The sequence below is a fragment of the Mandrillus leucophaeus genome, unplaced genomic scaffold (genome assembly GCF_000951045.1).
Source record: "Mandrillus leucophaeus isolate KB7577 unplaced genomic scaffold, Mleu.le_1.0 Scaffold659, whole genome shotgun sequence".
Lineage (NCBI taxonomy): Eukaryota > Metazoa > Chordata > Mammalia > Primates > Cercopithecidae > Mandrillus > Mandrillus leucophaeus.
This window is the reverse complement of record NW_012107130.1, coordinates 1,784,380-1,794,740: the sequence shown is the minus strand read 5'-3', so window position 1 is coordinate 1,794,740 and position 10,361 is coordinate 1,784,380.

Here is a 10,361-nt window from a genome sequence, read left to right as displayed (position 1 = left end):
TAAAATGACGGGAAGGCCCATGCTGCCTGCCTTCCAAAGCTGTGCAGGAAATTCCACAAGATAGTAATTATGACAATAAAGATGTCGAAAAACCAACTTTCAACAAGTTGAGTCGAAAAGATCTAAATGGCTTTTATTAATGATTCATGAATTGGGCACCATCCCATCCGTAAAATAGAAGGAATTCCAATGAGCAGAGTAGAGAGGGTTGGTTTTATAGGCAGAAAAATGGTGAAGAAGCAAAAATGGAGAATGAAAAGTAGATTGTTCATTGTTTGTTACTTATTTTTATTTCTATTTATTTATTTATTTTTAATGATAGAGTCTCACTCTGTCACCCAGGCTGGAATGCAGTGGTGTGATCACAGCTCACTGCAGCCTCATCCTCCTGGGATCAAGCGATCCTCCCACCTCAGTCTCGTAAGTAGCTGGGACCACCGGCATGCATTACTGCACTCAGCTAATTTTTTAGTTTTTTGTAGAGACAGGGTCTCCTTACGTTGCCCAGGCTGGTCTGGAACTCCTGGGCTCAATCTTCCCACCTTGGCCTCCCAAAGTGCTGGGATTACAGGTGTGCGCCACCACACCCAGCAAATTGTTCATTTCAAAGTTACTTTCCTTACAGGGTTAGAATAGAGGGGACTTCGTTATCATACGGACTCAGATAAACTGGGCCCCTTCTGATTGGCCACTGTGAATGTCTTATTTTTTGGAAAGTTGGCTCATTTTAAAGTTCAGTTTGATTACATGGCACCTAGAACTAGTGACTCCATTCTGGTTTGGTTTGCTCTGTTGGGCCTAGTCCAGGAGCTCAGTCGAAAACAATGGCCTCCCACAATTTTTATTTAAGAAGATAATAACAATTGTTAATGCTTACTGGAGGCTATTTCATTTAACTCTCACAGTAGTCTTGAGCGATGTAGTTTCCATAATTAACCCCAATTTGTACATGGAGAACCTGAGACACCAAGATGTATGTCAATGCACTTTGAAAACTCAAGCCCGAATTAGCTGGGTGTGGTGGCAGGCACCTGTCATCCCAGCTACTTGGGAGGCTGAGGCAGGAGAATCGCTTGAACTCGGGAGGCAGAGGTCGCATTGACCCGAGATCATGCCACTACACTCCAGACTGGGTGACAGAGCAAGATTCCATCTCAAAAAAAAAAAAAGGAAAGAAAAAAGAAAAACAAAACTCAAGCCTGGTGGCCAGGCGCAGTGGCTCACGCCTATAATCCCAACACTTTGGGAGGCTGAGGTTGGTGGATCACCTAAGATCAGGAGTTCGAGACCAGCCTGATCCATCTCTACTAAAAATACAAAAATTAGCTGGGCCTGGTGGCATGTGCCTGTAGTCTCAGCTACTTAGGAGGCTGAGACAGGAAAATTGCTTGAACCTGGAAGGCAGAGGTTGCAGTGAGCCAAGATCCCACCATTGCACTCCAGCCTGGGTGAAAGAGTGAGACTCTGTCATAAAAAAAAAAAAAAAAAGAGAGAGCGAGAACTCAAGCCCTATGCAAGTATGGAGATTGATTGGGATGAGGCTGTTGAGGGATAGAAATACAAATGTGACTTTGGGGAAGTCACATCCCCGAACTGGGGTTAATTTTCTCATCTGTGAAATGAAGAAGTTGAACTCTTTTAAAGTACATTCAAAACTCCAAGAGTCTAAATAGAAAAGTTGAATGTGGTTCATTGTCCATACACTATAAATAAGTAATTTCATGAACAAATTCTAATAAATTTACTTGTCAAGCTCTCTACAGCAACTCTATTAAGTTCACATGTTGAAGCCTGCATGGCATTTCACCCATTGCCAAGTTGCCCCTTTCTTTTATGTTTATTTGAAGTGTGAATGCTTCAAAGTGTTCTGAATATTTTCTCCTTACAGTGCAATAAAAGGACCAAGGAACAGTCCCAGCAAAGCCTGCTTATAATTTATAATGCCAGATTATAATTTAATAATACATCTGTGGCTCCTTTGGCCTGCTTGACTGAAATTTTTAATGTGCATTTTTTCTGTAAGGCAAACAGAATACATTCGTTTTCCCATGTTTCAACTGTAAATATATTTTAATACTTTAAAAAATGTTAGAAAGAAGGAAGGAAGGAGGAAAAGAAGGAAGAAAGGAAGGGAGAAAAGAGAAAAAGGAAAGAAGGAAGGAAGGGAGGGAGGGCGAGAGGGAGGGAGGAAGGAAGGAAAAGAGAGTCACATCTCTGCTCTAATCCATTCCCAGTATTTTTCACTCCTAGATACTTCCTTCTGTCCTTGTTCACCTGCTTTCAAATTTTTCCATAGTTTGTTCATTCCACAGGTATTTATGAAGTCATACCACTTACCAGGCAACAATCATTTTTCTAAGAACTGGAGATACAGCAATGAGGAAGACAGAGGCCCAACCTTGGTTGTAAGTTCCATGTACACGTACTTTCATTTCCCTTCACCTTTTTTTTTTTTTTTTGGCTTAACATTATATCTTAAGCATTTTTCCATGTGTTTGCCCTGAAAGAATGTGGACAAAAAGAATAAAATAGGCTTTGTTGTTAGAGGGAATTAGTAAGTTAATAAAACATTTGTTGATTCCACTGAAAGCATTAAAGTAGTAACAAAATAATTTTTACAAAAGTAAAGAAGAATACAACATTTGTGCAGTCCTGCTGGGAGAGAGATTTGAAGATGATAATAATCACTGTTTTTTGGCCAGGTGTGGGGGCTCAGGCTTGTAATGCCAGCACTTTGGGAGACCAAGACAGGAGGATTACCTGAGTCCAGGAGTTCGAGACCAACCTGGCCAAAATAGTGAAACCCTGTCTCTACAAAAAATACAAAAATTAGCCAGGAGTGGTGATGGGCACCTGTAGTCCCAGCTACTTGGGAGGCTGAGGCACGAGAATCACTTGAACCCGAGAGGCGGAGGTTGCAGTGGACTGAGATCACACCACTGCACTCCAGACTCTGTCTCAAAAAAAAAAAAAAAAAAATCACGTTTTTTTGAGTACCTCCTCTGTGATAGGTACCATCTAGATGATATACGAATATGATCTCATTTACGTTAATCTTCACTACAGCTCTATGAGGTTGGAAATGGTATTATCTTATCCCTATTTTGCATGTAAGGAAGCTGAGTCTCCAAGCTTATAAACTGCAAAGTCAGAATTAGAGTCCCAGTCTGAGTTGCTTTAAATGTTTCCCTTTACTCTGGGAATGGAGTGAGGAGCTTTGATTTCATTCCATTTCTTTCTTTTCGGAGAGTAGGGAGTGGGCAATCATTTTGAACCAATTTGCCCAATTTCATCACTACATCCAGGTTTGAAAGGAGCTGAAAATGATATGCAATTTGGAGGAAGTGAAAGAAAATAGAAATTATTCGTTTTTTTCTGTTTCCTCACCTTAAGACCTGCCACTGCATCCTTTTTGTTTGGAGAAACAAATGAGAAAATTGTCTGATCTTTTAGCAACAGCTTAAAACACAAATTTACCAAGATACAGTAACTACACGGAATAGTCAAGAAACGCCAAAGATGTCTAGTTTTATTGCCTACATGCGCCAGTGGTTTAAGGGAGGTTAGGGTCACCTTAAGTCCTTCAGATATCTCCAAGGTAACAACAGCAACAAAAACAAAATTCTAACAAAAAGAATCCCTGGACAGTCACGCAGCTATTTACGGTTTTCAATGCCCTGTGCAGTAGATTCTCAAATAGCAACAATGGGTGAACACTTTCCATCAGAAAATAATTATTTCAGGTCCTCAGTGTCGATCTTCTATTATAATATTACTTACATATATGATAACATAAAACAGGACATAAACTCCTTATACTCATAGCATTTAAACAACTATAAAACCAGAATGATTTCGCATATTAAATGCAAACAAAACTAAAAAATCAATACAACTCAAATCACTAACACTAGTTTAATATAATGGATGGTGTTGTTTTGCTAAAATGAAATCACTTGCCCCCGTGTGAATATTAGTGTGTGCATTATTAAAACAATTCCTCTGAATTAACTTTGATGTTATCTGGCTTCGTTTGAAGGAAATACATTACTTATACCTTAGGTCTACTTCTGTTCTTTTCTCTTGGATCCAAAAGAATTAAAGTAGTAATCTTTGGTACTGTTATGATTGTAAACAGAAATGCAAATTTTAGTGCTGAAATTCCATGACAGTATTTGGTTATAAAGTGATCATTCACTTAATACCATTCTGTGGGGCAACTTGAGGACCACAGTGTCAGAAACACTAGTGATTAAGAGCATAAGCTTTGAAATCTGACAGATCTGAGTTTGCCGCTTCCTGGTTGTGTGAGCTTGGACAAGTTATTTAACCTCTCTGTTCCTCAGCTTTCTTCCCCTGTAAAATGGGGATAATAATAGTACCTTAATTTTGCCAGCAGAAACAGGCACCATGACCCACTTTTTAGACATGATGTTTAAGCCTGAAACTGCTGAGAAACTAGAAGTCACTCAGTGTGCCTTCAGAGCGCCTCTGTAACTCCAGAACTACATGAAGGTGGACAGGTTTTAAAAAGGTATTTCTCTGGACTCTCACCCTCCCCTTCCAATATTTACATTTGCTATCCCGGGTTCATGTTTTAGGGTGGAACTGGAAAATGGGATTGAGCTTTAAACAGGAAACAGCAAAATGGCAATGCCAGTAAATAGACAATTGAGAATCAGTTGAACTCATGCCACAAGACAGCTGTTTCTATATGAAGCCCACCAATGAAAGCCTGCTTTTTTGCTTCCTGACCTGGCACAAATCCCTTGATTCCTGAGGCCCCCAAGGTTGAAAATAGCCCAGCCACCTGCCAAGGGTTGGTATATTTTTAGGACCAACAGGATTGGAAACAGGGCTCTGTATGCCTGGAACTTGAGCCAGGCTGCTGGGTAGGTATCTTACCTTCATTGGGTTGCTGGTTTCTGTGCTGCTGGATCAAATCCAGCAGCCAGTCACAGAAATGGAGAGAGAGCTGTGAGAGAAGCAGATTGGAACAGTGAAAGGAGGTGGGGTTTGTCTGGAGAGGGGGTGAATACAGGGAGAATGGAGTGAGTAGAAGGTCATAACTAGTGGATGTTGGGTTAAAAGATATAGGAAAGGCGCTGGGTGCGGTGGCTCATGCCTGTAATCCCAGCACTTTGGGAGGTAGACGTGGGTGGATCACTTGAGGTTAGGAGTTAGAGACCAGCCTGACCAACATAGTGAAACCCGGTCTCTACTAAAAATACAAAACAAGGCTGGGTGCGGTGGCTCACGCCTGTAATCCCAGCACTTTGGGAGGCCGAGGCAGGTGGATCATGAGGTCAAGAGATCGAGACCATCCTGGCCAACATGGTGAAACCCGTCTCTACTAAAAATACAAAAAAAAAAATTAGCGGCATGGTGGCGCCTTCTTGTAGTCCCAGCTACTTGGGAGGCTGAGGCAGGAGAATCCCTTGAACCCGGGAGGCGGAGGTTGCAGTGAGCCGAGATCACGCCACTGCACTCCAGCCTGGCGACAGAGCCAGACTCCGTCTCACATAAATAAATAAATAAATAAAATACAAAAAATATCTGGAAATCGCTTGAACCCGGGAGGCAGAGGTTGCAGTAACCCGAGTTCGTGCCACTGCACTCCAGCCTGGCGACAGAGCCAGACTCCGTCTCACATAAATAAATAAATAAATAAAATACAAAAAATATCTGGAAATCGCTTGAACCCGGGAGGCAGAGGTTGCAGTAACCCGAGTTCGTGCCACTGCACTCCAGCCTGGGCAACAGAGCGAGACTCTGTCTCAAAAAAAATACAAAAGATATAAGAAAGTTCCATAAATGATTGGATCCCACAACAAGCAGAAATCACAGCGCTAGACCCTTTCCTTGTTTAGAAAAAAGTGTAGTTAAAATTTATCTCAATATCTTTCATCAGTCTCTTAAACAAACAGCTCAGAAATTGTCCCAATACCAGGTATTTGTCAAATTATAACAGATGAGACTGGGCACCAGTGGGTGCATGGTGGCTCACGCCTGGCTGAGGAGGGCAGATCGCTTGAGCCAAGGAGTTTGAGGCCAGCCTAGGCAATGTGCCAAAACCCTGTCTCTACAGAAAATACAAAAATTAGCTGGGTATGGGTAGTCCCAGCTCCTCGGGAAGCTGCGGTGGGAGAATCACTTGAGCCCAAGAGATCGAGGCTGCAGTGAGCCGTGATGGCACCACTGCACTCCAGCCTGGGCGACAGAGCGAGATCTTGTCTCAAAAACAACAACAACAACAAAACAAAAAACAAAAAAAAACAAGTTATAGCAGATGAATCTGAAGCTTTTATTCTCTCCTTCCTTTTATCTGCATCCCACTCAAGAGAAAAATAAATTATTTTCCTTATGTCTCACTGCGGGTCTCACTCCCTCTTCTGAGTAATTTATCAGTGATTCTTCCAAATCAACACAACATTCTTTCTAAGCAATGCACACACAGAGAGGAGATGAATAGATGGGAGAGCAGAACACAAAGGCCTAACTAACCTCATTTGAGAGCCAATTAATCTGCTTGAGAAAATATTTTTTTTTGAATTTCATTTGAGACCTGAAGGATAAATTGTGCAAAACTGTGGTGCTGGTGTGGTGGAGGACTGGTGGGATGAGGGGGAGAGCACTCTGTGACAGAGAGCACAGTATGCAAAGTTTCCGAGTGGGGAGAGCAAGTCATGTTTCAGGAGTTCGGAAAAGTCCTGTTTGGATAGAGTTGAGAGATCAAAGGGAAATGTTGCGGGGGATGTTGGGAGACGGCAGCAGGGGCCAGATCAAGGAGGGCCTCTGTGGTGTTATGATGTACATATATATTGGTTTTCGCCCATGGTTCTTGGTTCATAACTCCTATAGCCCTTGTTACGCTCTTTTGTTATAATATTGGGTGTGCTAGGCCTCAGAAGCTGGCCTCAGGAAACAGAATCTGTTTCTGTTTCTCCCACCCTCCTTTCACCTGCTGCAAGGCAGAACTCGAATCTTTCCCCCACTTTTCTGATTTTGGGTCTTAAGACCCTCTCCTGACAGAGTCTTGCCACATACCTTAGGGGAAGTAATGCTGATGTAATGACACGTCCATCAAAACCCAAGAAGACTGGGTATGGAGAGCTTCCTGGTAGCTGAACACATAAAGGTTCCTAGAGGGTGGTGCACCCAGGGAGATCACAGAAGCTCCATACCCCTTGCCCCATACCTTGCCCTATGCATCTCTTCACCTGTATCTTTTGCAATACGCTTCATAATAAATCAGTTAACATGTTTCCTCAGTTCTCTGAGCTGCTTCAGCAAATTAATGGAAACCAAAGAGGCGATTGTGGGAATCCCAACTTAAGCCAGCCAGTCAGAAGTTCTGGAGGCTTGGACTTGCACCTATTGTCTATGGAGGGGCAGCCTTGGAGACCGAGCCCTCCCTCTGTGGGATCTGACAGTATCTCCAGGTAGAGAGTGTCGGAATTGAATCGGAGGACTTGGTGTGTGAGGAAAATCCCCCCCGTATATTTGGTCATAGAATTCTTCTTCTGTTTTGATGATTGCTGTGGTGGTGTGAGAGCAGAGGAAAAAACCAGTTTGGAAGTTTTCCAAAACAGCCTCACATTTGCCTAGTCTTTTAGCAAATATTTGCTGAGTGCTTACTATGTGCCAGGAGCTGTCCTAGGTGTTTGGGAGTGTATTAGTTTGTCAGGGCTGCCCAGTAACAAGGTACCACAGACTAGGTGGCTCAAATAACAAATTTATTTTCTCACAGTCCTAGAGTCTGAAGTCTGAGATCAAGGTGTCAGTACAGTTGGTTTCTTCTGAGGCCTCTCTCTTTGGCCTGTAGATGGCCACCTTCATCCTGTGTCTTCACATGATCTTCCTTGTATATGTGTCTGTGTCCTCATCTCTCTCTCTCTCTCTCTTTTTTTTTTTTTTTTTTTGAGATGGAGTCTCACTCTGTTGCCCAGGCTGGAGTGCAGTGGCACAATCTCGGCTCACTGCAACCTCTGCCTCCCGGGTTAAAGCAATTCCAGAGTAGCTGGGACTACAAGTGCACACCACCACGCCCGGCTAATTTTTGTATTTTTAGTAGAGACGGGGTTTCACCATATTGGTCAGGCTGGTCTCAAACTCTTGACCTCAGATGATCCACCTGCCTTGGCCTCCCAAAGTGCTGGGAGGTCCCCAGCCCTCCTCTCTTCTTATAAGGACACCAGTCAGATTGAATTATAACCTACCCTAATGACTTCATTTTATCTTAATTACCTCCTAAAGACCCTATGTCAAATATAGTCACATTCGGAGATACTGGGCATTAGCACTTAAACATACGAATTTTGGCAGGGGTTGGGGGGCAGGCTTGAGGGGGCAAATTTGGTGCAAACTAGTGATATAGCTGTGTGCAAAACAAAGATCCATGGACTCACGGAGCTTACATTCTAGAGGAGGGAGACAGATAACAAACAATAGTCTGAATAAAGTATATAGACTGTTAGAAGGTGATTATGGAGGCTGAGTGTGGTGGCTCACACCTGTAATCCCAGCACTTTGGGAGGCGGAAGAGGGCAGATCACCTGAGGCCAAGAGTTCGACGAGATCAGCCTGGACAACATGGCGAAATCGCATCTCTAAAAAAAAAAAAAAAAAAAAAAAGGAGGAGAAGAAGAAGAAGAAGGTGATTATGGAAAAAAAAAAGATAACGTAGGGAAGGATGAAGGGTTGGGAATATGAGCCGTGTGACAGAGGGCGGAGGTGCAGACGGAAGGAAAGAGGAAGAGCTACAGATTTTGTTCTTTATCCTAGAGGCAATGAAAAGCTCTTAAAGGGTTTTAAATAGAGGTGTGACATATTTGCTTTTGAAAAAGATCACTCAGACTGCTTATAAGAAAATAAAGGGTGGGAGAGGAAGGTAGGAGGATATAGCAGTAATGCAGATGATGATACCGGTCTGAATTAAAGTGGTAGTAGGGGGAATGAATGATATGGATAGATTTAAGATTTGTGAAGGAAACTGAATTAATAGGACTTGGTAATTGGTTGAATATAGAGGGGGAGGAAAATTGACAAAACAAGGATGACTCCTAGGGTGCTGTCTTGCATAACAGGATGGATGATAGCGTCATTCACTGGCATAAGGAACACTAAGAGAAGGCCTGGTTTGGGAGAGAAGATCACGAGTTTGCTTTTGGATGTTGTGAGTGAAATGTTGTGTGACACCCAAGTGGAGATATCCAATGGTTAGTTAGATGTGAGGGTCTAGAGGTCAGAGTGGGACAGGAATAATATAGGGTGGTCGCAGGAGAATAGAAAATTTCAGGCAGCAGTTTTACATGACTAGCAAAAGGAAACAGTTGAAACAGCTGCATATGCTAAGGGCCCATAAGACCCTGAATAACAGGATGTGGGCCAAGCTGGCTAAGACTGACTGGACCCAACATGGCCCTGGATTTGACCTAGGTTTCACCTAGGATCTCACTATATGCTCATTAACATAATCTCACATCCACTCACATCCCACAGTTCTGGGAACACCCATATTTGGTGTAAAAATGGATGGTGCCACAGTTCTGAGAGATCTTCACCTTTTTCCAGAAGTCTTCATGAACATTTGGTTAAAGAAACCCATAAAAATAGAAGCCCCAAACCCTATTGGGTGCAACTCTCTTGAGTACACCTGCACTCCCCTTTCTTGAGAGTGTGCTTTCACTATTTTCTGACTTGTCCTTGAATTATTTCTCATGACAGTGTCAAGAGCCTGGACAACAGCCAGGGTCAAGGTCCCACCAGTGTTGGGGGATCTCACCCAGCCCACTGGTATCAAGAGGCAGTGAGTGCATGGACTAGAGGTACAGATCTGGAAACCAGCAACTTATAGAGGGAGGGAGAAGCAAGGGGAGAGAATGAGATCAAGATCAACACTGCCTAGCAAGACTACGTTGCTTCTTCAGTCTGTTTGCTCTCCCACTTTCTACAATGAGAATTTACCTTTTCCACCTTCTTCAAAACTTCTGCCACCCCTACTCAATCAACACAAAAACACACCACGACCACCACCACTACCATCATCATCAACTGAGCCCCAGATCCCAAACTCTTCTCCTGAATCTTACCCACTATTCCCTCCCTTTTCTGTATCTTTGGTCACTCCCTTTTTATTAGGTTGGTGCAAAAGTAATTGCGATTTTTGCCGTTACTTTTTTTTTTTTTTTTTATAAGATGGAGTCTCACTCTGTTGCCTGGACTGGAGTACAATGGTGCGATCTCAGCTCACTGCAACCTCCACCTCCCAGGTTCAAGCGATTCTGTTGCCTGGACTGGAGTACAATGGTGCGATCTCAGCTCACTGCAACCTCCACCTCCCAGGTTCAAGCGATTCTCCC